This window comes from Rutilus rutilus (genome assembly GCF_951802725.1).
Source record: "Rutilus rutilus genome assembly, chromosome: 9".
Taxonomy (NCBI): domain Eukaryota; kingdom Metazoa; phylum Chordata; class Actinopteri; order Cypriniformes; family Leuciscidae; genus Rutilus; species Rutilus rutilus.
Window position 1 is genome coordinate 15,705,513 of NC_140223.1, and position 10,198 is coordinate 15,715,710.

Here is a 10,198-nt window from a genome sequence, read left to right on the forward strand (position 1 = left end):
CTAAACCTTTGTTCAAAGTTTTTGCCCTTGGAAAAACAGGTCTATCTCCAAAATCAACAGAAATGGATTAACAGAGAGACGTTGGGTTATTGAAATCAGATCTAGTATCTGGGACTAATTCTGGGGTCGACACAATGAGTCTGGCAAGTTGGCGAGTCTTCAGAGTGTGTAGTCATCATAACCCTTTACCTTCACTGATTTCTGTCACAACAAAAAATACTATCCATCTATCTATACATCCGTCTATCCATCCGTCTATCTATCATCTTTTTTTTAACGCAGACTTCTTCTTTATTGTGTGATATCAAAAGGAAACCCTTTAAGCTTTAAACATGTATGACATCATTTGGTGTACAAGCACCAAATATCATTATGCATTAAGTAGCCCTTTCTTAAACTTGCATGAGTATCCAAAATGTGGCTAACACTGAGTGCCACTGTAAAGGCAAACTGGCAAACAAACAGGTCAAGTGCTCTTTAAAGGACATTGGCACTAACCTGAAAATAACTTAGCTGGAAATAACAGAAATACAACCTCATCTCAGAAAAAGTGACATTTTAAAAGATTAATGATCCTTAAATCATTCTGTGTTCTATTCAGGAACTTAGTGATGTGCTCATGGAAACTAGAAAAAAACTAAACTAAAAAGACACCTAATGGCACCTAAAAAGACATCCGACAGGCTTGTTTTTTAAAAAGTATTTAAAGTAATCACATGTGACGTAATTACAACCTAACAATTTAATTTTTAATAGATTAGTAATTATTTTACTATGTTATATTAAATTAGTAATTTAATTAGCTTAATTGTAAACATGTAAACCATGTTCTTTTGAATGTGCAGTATGTGAAATGTTTATATGCCAGTACATCCCACACGCAGTTCCTACAAATATTAGGAAACACTCAACAGAAAGGTAATACTGTGAGGTTAGACCACAGACAGAGCACAGGAATGTTCCCTGAGGTGCTACAGACCTGGAACCGCTCACAGACTTAGTCATCAATGACATCTAGCTCAATGAAAGAAGCAGGCCTGTCAATAAACAACGTCCACAGCACACTTGACAAATAAAACAGATGCAAATGTTTCATATTTAATGTTTTGCACTAGTTTCTTAGTAATATATTGTGGAGGGATATGGCCCAGTGGTTAAAGATTTGGACTGGTAACTTTAATGATTGTTGTTGGTTCAAACCCAGCAAGTTGTAGCTGTTCTTTTCTACACAGTGAAAGTCAATGTTGACCAAAGCTGCCTTACAGGATGTTCGGGCTTAAAGCCTGCTTAGGATGTGCTTATAGCCCTGTGTGTAAGAATGTTCATGTAGGCTATTAATCGCTTTTTTATTGCCAGTGTGTGAACAGCTTGTAACGAAATTTAATACAAACCTGAGAACTTCCCTGACTTCCTAAAAGCCTGTATAATTTTTATTGCGAAGGACTCTGGACGCTTTTGTCAGGAAAATCAAAAGGATGTGACGTTTATGCATGCGCTCCTGAGAGCCTCTTTCGTTATGACCAAACTGTATATAAAGTCTTTATGACATATGAAGCGAAAGCTTATGTTCAGGAAATCAGGATAATACAGAAAGAGCTGGCTGCAGTTCACTTAACGGCCACCGGTGTCGCTAATAACAAGGGTTTCTGAATTCTACATATTAAAGGGATAGTTCACCCAAAAATGAAAATTCTGTCATCATTTACTCTCCCTCAAGTTGTTCCAAACCTGTATGAGTTTCTTTGTTCTGCTGAACACTAAGGAAGATATTTGGAAGAATGTTTGTAACCAAACAGATCTCGGTCCCCATTGACTACCATAGTATATTTTTTTCCTACTATGGAAGTCAATGGGGACCGAGATCTGTTGATTACAAACATTCTTCCAAATATCTTCCTTAGTGTTCAGCAGAACAAAGAAACTCATACAGGTTTGGAACAACTTGAGGGAGAGTAAATGATGACAGAATTTTCATTTTTGGGTGAACTATCCCTTTAAAGGGATAGTTCACTTTGAAATAAAATTTTGGTATGTTTTAGCTTAAGGGCATCCAAGATGTAGGTGTCTTTTTTTCCGCATTAGATTCAATTTTGATATTTTTAGGTCAAACCGTTCTTGTCTGTCAGTCATATAATGCAGGTCTATGGTCACCACCTCAAAGAGCATGCACAGAGTCCAAATTAAAACAATTCCCCATCGTCCAAATTAAACAATTCCCCATCGTAAGTACACATTGATGGCCTGAGACACGAAACGAGCGGTTTGTGTGAGAAAACGAACAGTATTTATATTGTTTTTACCTTTTGTACACAGCGACGTCCAAGTGATCTGATCCGACGTGTATGCAGACTGGTGCATAGATATATACACTAGATGTCGCCTTGTCTACGGCAGTTCATTGAACGAATGCCGTAGCCAAGGCGACATCTAGTGTATATATCTATGCACCAGTCTGCGTACACCTCACACACTAGGAATCGCCCGCGCCCTCAGATGACTTGGACGTTGCTGTGTACAAAAGGTAAAAACAATATAAATACTGTTCGTTTTCTCACACAAACCGCTCGTTTCGTGTCTCAGGCCATCAATGTGTACTTACGATGGGGAATTGTTTAATTTGGACGATGGGGAATTGTTTTAATTTGGACTCTGTGCATGCTCTTTGAGGTGGTGACCACAGACCTGCATTATATGACTGACAGACAAGAACGGTTTGACCTAAAAATATCAAAATTGAATCTACTGCGGAAAAAAAGACACCTACATCTTGGATGCCCTTGAGGTAAGCTAAAACATACCAAAATTTAATTTCAAAGTGAACTATCCCTTTAAAGCGGCAAATAATATTTTGAATACTTTTTTATTCTTTTCTTTTTTTAAATACAAAAAGTTGTTGTTTTGGATTCCATTAATTTTGACTTAATTTAAACACTTAAAACACTTTTCAAAATACACTACCACTGAAAAGTTGAGGTTGCCAAGATTTTTTAAAAATGTTTTCAAAATTAGACTCAAGGCAGCATTTATTTGATCAAAAATATGGTAAAAACGGCAATATTGAGAAATATTATTACAAATTAAAATAACTGTGTTCTATTTGCATAGACTTTAAATGTAATTTATTCCAGTGATGACAAAGCTGATTTTTTTTCAGCATCATTACTCCAGGCTTCAGTGTCACATGATCCTCCAGAAATCATTCTAATATGCTGATTTGCTGCTCAAGTGAAATTTATTACTATTATCAAGTTTTTTTTTTTTTTTAAGAACTTTTTGTAACAATGCAAAAGTCTTTTCTGTCACTTGACCAATTGAATGCATTCGTTGCTTATGAGAATTTCTTAAAAAAAAAAGAAAAAAAAAAAGAAGTGTATCTTGTTTTGTGCTCCACAGAGGAAAAATAATTTAATTCGTTCATTTTTGACCAAACTATCCCTTTAAATTTGCAAAAATATCTTAGCTTATTACTTCAGATAACTTAGGCTATTCACGTGCATTTTCTCCATTTAGGAGTTTGACAGCTATTGGTCCCCATCCGCTTTCATTGAATGGAAAAGAGGAGCTTGGACAATCTGTTAAATATCTCCTTTTGTGTTCCATAGAAGAAAGAAAGTCATATGGTTTACGCTCCATTTCAATGCAAGTCAGGATGAAAATGTCAACACATAGAGTAGGTAAAGATGAAGAGAAACCTGATGGTGTGTCTTTGATTATTTCTGGCTCAGGATTTCGATATTTTTGAGTCATTTCAAAATATTTTCGTTTGACTACATATTACGTTACATCCTGCTCAAGTTGGCCAGCAGTAGCGTTCACTTCATCCATGTGGTGCGTGAGGGCTTCAGTAATTTAAACCAATAAATCATCAGCTGTACTTCATGACAAAAGGACACTGATAAATTGATCCTGCCTTTTTGTATCTTTGGCCATGTTGAACATTTTGGCCCTGCGCATATTTCTTCAGTAATAATTGATTTAACAAGGCCTCTGTTTTTTTCTCTTTGTAACCTTGTTGAGTTATTAAAGATTAACATGAACTTCAAACCCATCCACATCTATGTGGAAAACACATGGCTCCACTGAAGATGTGCAATCATTTGCTGAACGTTTATTCTCTAGGACCGCGTTTGACATGCTTTAGTTTTGGCAAAAATGAGATGCATATTTTTCTATATTTCTTTTTTCCCCTCCCCCTATCTTATGCAACAAAAAATACAAGCAAGCATGCGTTCAATTAAGACACTTGTGTTGAGCCAACGAAAAGTTTCATTTGGTCTCTGGTTTGTGTTATCCCGCAGCTTTAGTCGTGGCCAACAAGACGTGTTTAACACATCACTCACTGCATATGTCAGGTGCTTTTAAATAGTGTCTTTTTATATTTGTAATTATGCCGGACAGTATATTGTACTGTCTTGTATTATAGGGAAGAATTTTTGTGATGTAGTTCAGTGCCTCCTGGTGATCATCTAGTTCTTATATTCAGTATTCTCATGTTTATATATCGTCAGCAGTGTGAAAATATTTAGCAATTAATCTTTCAACTCGCAGTTGTTTATTCAGTGTATACTTGCATTTACAGAGTTTATACGATATCGGAATGGAGCTTTTGTTCTAGTTCTGCCAAAAGAAGGAGCCCTAGAGCTTCTGGGATTTTTAGGATAGTTTGGTTTTCAACCACAAGGTGGCAGTATAAGCAAAGACTAAAAAGTTTAGTTGAGGTAAAAAAGACCCCCCCAACACACTTTTGGACACTTATACCACACTTAAAGGACTAATGTCATTCTTTAGATAGCAAAATATCAAACCAAGTGAAAACAAACGATGCTAGAGCTTTTCTCAGAGCTTTTTTTTGTTTTGTTTTTACCAGTGTTTGACAATGGAGTGTCTATATGCACTACCATTCACAAATTTGAGATTAGTATAATTTTTAAAAATGTTTCTGAAAAGACATTCTCCTCACTAAGACTGCATTTATTTGATCAAAAATTACAGTAAAAACACTGAAATGTTGTGAAATATTACAATTAAAATAGGCCAACTGTTTTCTGTTTGAATGTATTTTAAAATATTATTTATTCTTGTGATGCAAAGCTGAATTTTTTCAGTGTCACATGATCCTTCAGAAATCATTCTAATATGCTAATTTCGTGCTAAAAAAAATTGAATTATTATCAATGTTAATGTTATTCTTTTTATTATCAATGTTAACAATGTTAAAACAGTTGTTGCTGCTTAATATTGTTGTGGAAACTGTGATCATTTTTTCAGTGTTGTTTGGTGAATAGAAAGTTCAAAATAACAGCATTTATTTATTAATAAATGCCTTTCCTTTCACTTTTATCAATTTAAAGCATCCTTGATTAATAAAAGTGTTATAAAAAAAGAAAAGAAGGTACTTACCCCAAATGGGAGTGGACGTGTGTGTGTGTGTGTGTGTTATCATTTAAAACATAAAACAAGAAGTAGATTATGAAGTGTAATTGTGCTATCACTTTTAAAAATGTGATATTTTCTTATATATATTACTAAGACACTGATACTTTTTAAGTGTGGCTTAAGTTTCCAAATACTTTTTGTGGTCTCTGCTTGTATATTTCATATTATCACCAGCTGTATTTTCACCGACCTGACCTGACAATCTTTCAGAATCTCTATTTATATCCAAACCTTCAGCTGTAGTTACATGCACAAGGTGCCATTGATTCGTTTCATTAGCATCAGTTAACTCTCCCACTCTTCCACATGATGTAAACAACATTGAGAGTAGCTTTGAATCCCAACTGATTGCGTTACTTTTAGATGAATGACTTGTTTTGAGCGCAGGAAACACAACGCGTCCAGATCCTCGCAAACACGGACTTGAATGTGCTTGCTTGAAGTCTGCTTTAGGGAATACAGAAACCAACATTAAATCATAATCTCTGCTATCCTTGCAGTTAATATAAATCTTTATTGTTTTTCCCCTTTTTGCTGTCCCGAGGGAATTTGACCTTTCTTTTCTTTCTCCAACATCTCACCCCACACCTAAATGAAAGCTCAGCTTTCATTATGATGCATTCATTTTTAAGCAGAACCACACTGAACTCACGCTGGCGAAGAAATATGAAGGCGTCTAATAGTAGAGGAGTGTTATGAGAATAGGGAGGTATCCAAGTACCTCATGACATATCTTGGACAGCGTGTCCCTAAATGACTGCGCTCTTCAGGTCAATATGTCTCCGTTTAACACAGTTTGAAGGGGCCGTGATCATGCTCGGATAGATTATTCGGACGGCCCCTGTCTGTACCGTGCTTTACATTGGCGCGTGATCAAAGGCTGAACCTGTTTTGACCTTCCATGTTATAGGGGACATTTACATAGCAGCATTTACAAGCAGATTGAGAGCAGAATTAGCCATTATCTGCTGAGGGGCTTGTAGGGGCCGTTCCAGGATACGGACACTGTGTTCTGTTCTGCTCTTCCTGCTTTGAATTCCAGCAGAGCCTTTGGTGGTCTTTGTGTAATAACAAAAGAGCGTTCTTCCATTACAGTAAACCATACAGATGTTATCAGTGGAAACGCAGACAGAAACACGATGGAGAAATTGCAGATGATTTATTGCCACATGAAAGTTATCCGTTGTGGTGATTTTATTTATTGGCCAACCCCAATTAATATGCTCTAGTTTTGCGCTGCAATAGACGCATGTTTGAGTCATTTTCCAAAACACAAGGTCACATTGACATGCTAAGCAAAGCTAATTCAAGACAAATTGATGTTAGTCTAAAAGCTGAATATAATCTAAAGCAGTGTTTCTAAACTGGTGGGTCGCAGAGTCAAAGAAACGACAACAAAACGTAAGTCTAAATGGTTTTCTGATTCGGGACTTTTATTTTGAAAGACCTGCTGATTCAGTATCTGCTGTCAGACGAGATGTCATCAAGCTAAGCTATGTGTCTGTCATTATTCTAACGTTATTTTCGTAACTTGTTATGAAATAGAGTCTCTCGTACCTCTGAAAACGAACTTTCCCTTCAGTTCATTAACTTGTCAATTAGTAGCTAAAACACGAAATTACCAAACAGTAGCAGTCATTTATGTAGCCTAACTGGGACGTCGTGTTTTATCGGGGAAGGATTTGCATGCAGGTACGATGATCAGTCTATTTATCAGGATTAGTGTCCATGTGTTTTATTTACAGTTCATGTTAGTATTGTGTATTTTCCGTCACTGTACCACTTTATTTTCACTTTGTGCTATTTTAAAAAAATATTTTTGATGACTGTGGTGGCTCATGCCAACTAACTAAATGGGGGTAACGTTAGGATATAACTTTTGATAGTGATATTCGCCCACTTTATGTGTATGTTAAGTAACGTGGGGTGGTACTTAATACATTTGCTTGTTTAAAAAATCATAAAAATGGGTCGCAGCTTAATGACCTTGGGAAAATGAGGGTCCCATGGCTAAACCAGTTGAGATCCACTGATCTAAAGCAATCTAATTATCGTCAATTTGATGGTTTTGCACATTTAAGCTGTTTCTGAAAATCAGCATTATTGCAAATATGATATTGCTTTCATAGAACAATTCTATGTAGTTCTAACAAGAATTTAATAGTGAGTAATAAACATTTCAGTTACATCTGTTTTCCATAAAGTCCATAAACATTTTTACTAGCATTATTTTATCTTTTTTTTCTTTTTCTTTTTTCTGTACTAGTTTAATTATTTTGATTTTTTTTTTTTTTGTAACAGTCATTGTATTAGCAAGATACAAAATGAAATTCAGAAATATTGTACTAGTTGGTGATGTCGTATGAATTTGTGCAATCTGACTCATATAAAAAACATACGATTTATCGGTAGTGTTACGTAACTGTGGTACTCAGAAATGCTCATGACGAAGGAAGACTTTAATGAACAAACACATTGGAACAAGGAAGACCACAGGGGCAAAACACAACCAAACGTTAACGGGAACCGACAGAGACTGAGGGAAAACACAGGGTTTATATACATGAGACAAACAAAGAACTAATGAGATGATTAACGACACACAGCTGAACCAAATGAACTAATGAAGACGGTGACCATGGAAACAAAGGAGTGGCGGTAAACTGAACAAATGCAAACGGAAAGTCCAAACACAGGCAGGATGTCACACCTAAACCTAACCCTCTAAAAAAGTATGAATTCATACAAAATTGCTAACAATTCCCAAACCGTACAATAATTTAATTATTTAGTTTATTTTAGAGTTGAATTATTTTGTTATTTAGTTTTTTGTTAATTAATTCGCTAAAGCTACCCCTCAATGAGCAGATCATAAAAAAGTATGAATGAGACTGTACAACTTCATACAAAATCATAAAATACTTATGAATAATCAAGTGACTGTGTTGGCACGATAACATAAGCATGCTTGTGGACTTAGTCTTTTTTGAAAGGCATAGTGTGTATATCTAGTCTACCATTCAGGAGAGGACTTTCATTTCCGGAAGACAGCTGGTCAGCTGCGGAAAAAGCAATTGACAATACCATCTGTTTGAGAGGAAAGTTTCTCAGGAATCTGGTGGAATGTGTTTATTAAATTCCCAATTAATAGCAAACTTCTCAGCTGCAGCTGCTGTTTGGTTCAATCATTATTTCGTTCAGTAATTCTCTCTTTGTTGCTCATTCATACATAAACAAAAAACCCAATCCAAGAGCAGTCTGCACTATTTTTCTTTTCTTTTTTTTTTTAGAAAATAGTAAATACATGTAGTTAGTTCAGCTAGTACAGTGTATTTCGTAACAGAATGTGAAATAGTGTCCTAGAACATCTTAATTCAGCAATAAATCTTATGTATCCACACAAAACCACCAAGCCTTGTTTCTTTCCCTCCTCACTAGAGCGTGAAACAGGATTTGTAGGGTTTGCCGTCTGATTAAAAACAAGTGCGCTTCTTCCATTAGTACTTCTCAGTTAAAAGTCCCCCTAAGTAAGCCAAGACGTGTTTAATAGTTTTCCAGTACACATGCAACGATATGAACCAGTCAAATGCTTATATTTATTCAGGAAAATGAGGAGATTCTCAAGAGTTTAGTTGCTACAACAAAACTGTATTTATAATCATTTCCTGTAATTTTCATGTAATAGTTTCATACCGTCACAGTGAATAATGGATGTCAGGTTTCACTGAATGTATTGTTATGGCACTTTGCTATTACAAGGAACATGAGAACACTTAATAACGGTCCACGGCAGAAAGTTCTAACGCTACAGTATGTTACAACATTCGCAGTGACATCATGCTTTCTTCGGGAAGGAAAGGCTGTCAGATGTTTCAGTGATTAGCGGTCCATCTCTGGCACATGTGCAGGGGAACTTTGGTGCCTTTGCATCACTTTTGCATGGATGTGCTGTTTTTTAGATGCGTGAGAGCGCAATGGAGATGTTGTTACTCTGATTACTGAAGAGCGAGAAGCGGAGCTCCTGAGAGAGGAACACACACACACACACACACACACACACACACAGATGCAGCGCTCCAGCACGTTACATTGCTGTGCAGTGAGCAGAGCATGTGAGCGGAGTGGAGCGGTGAGAATCTCCGCTCATCGCTCACTGAACTGTTCACCCCTCCGCTCCCCCGCTCAAAGCTACATCAGGCCGCTCCGCTCATTTTCGCTCAGCGCTCAACCCAGTTTGCTTCGCGCTCCACTCAAATCACCCCCCGCTCGCTCCAAAAAAGGAAAAAAAATCTACATGTAGGCTATATTACTTGTAGCGGTCCCCAACCTTTTTTGCGCCACGGACCGGTTTAAAATCAGACAATATCAGACACGGACCGGCCTTCAAGGTGTGTGGCGGATAAATACAACAAAAATGATTAAAATGATACGACTGGCATAAAAACTGGGGTATTTTTTTAAATATCCTATAATAATAAACGTGAATCCAATGTGTAGGCCTACTCGCAATTTTATTAACAGCGTCCTCTAACATCGCGCAGGCAAATGAGAAAGTCTGAAAACAAACAAAATGCCCCCAAAAGAAAAAAAATCTCTATGTTTTCAGTGCTGATGCGTTCACGTAACATGTAAGGGCACCTAAAAGCTGTCACAACGAACCGGCAAAATGATTATGAATATGTAAAATATAGCAGAAGACATTTTAATTTTTTTTATGTCTGTCGGCTGGAAAGATGCTGACTCGTGATCTTCGCAGTAGTGA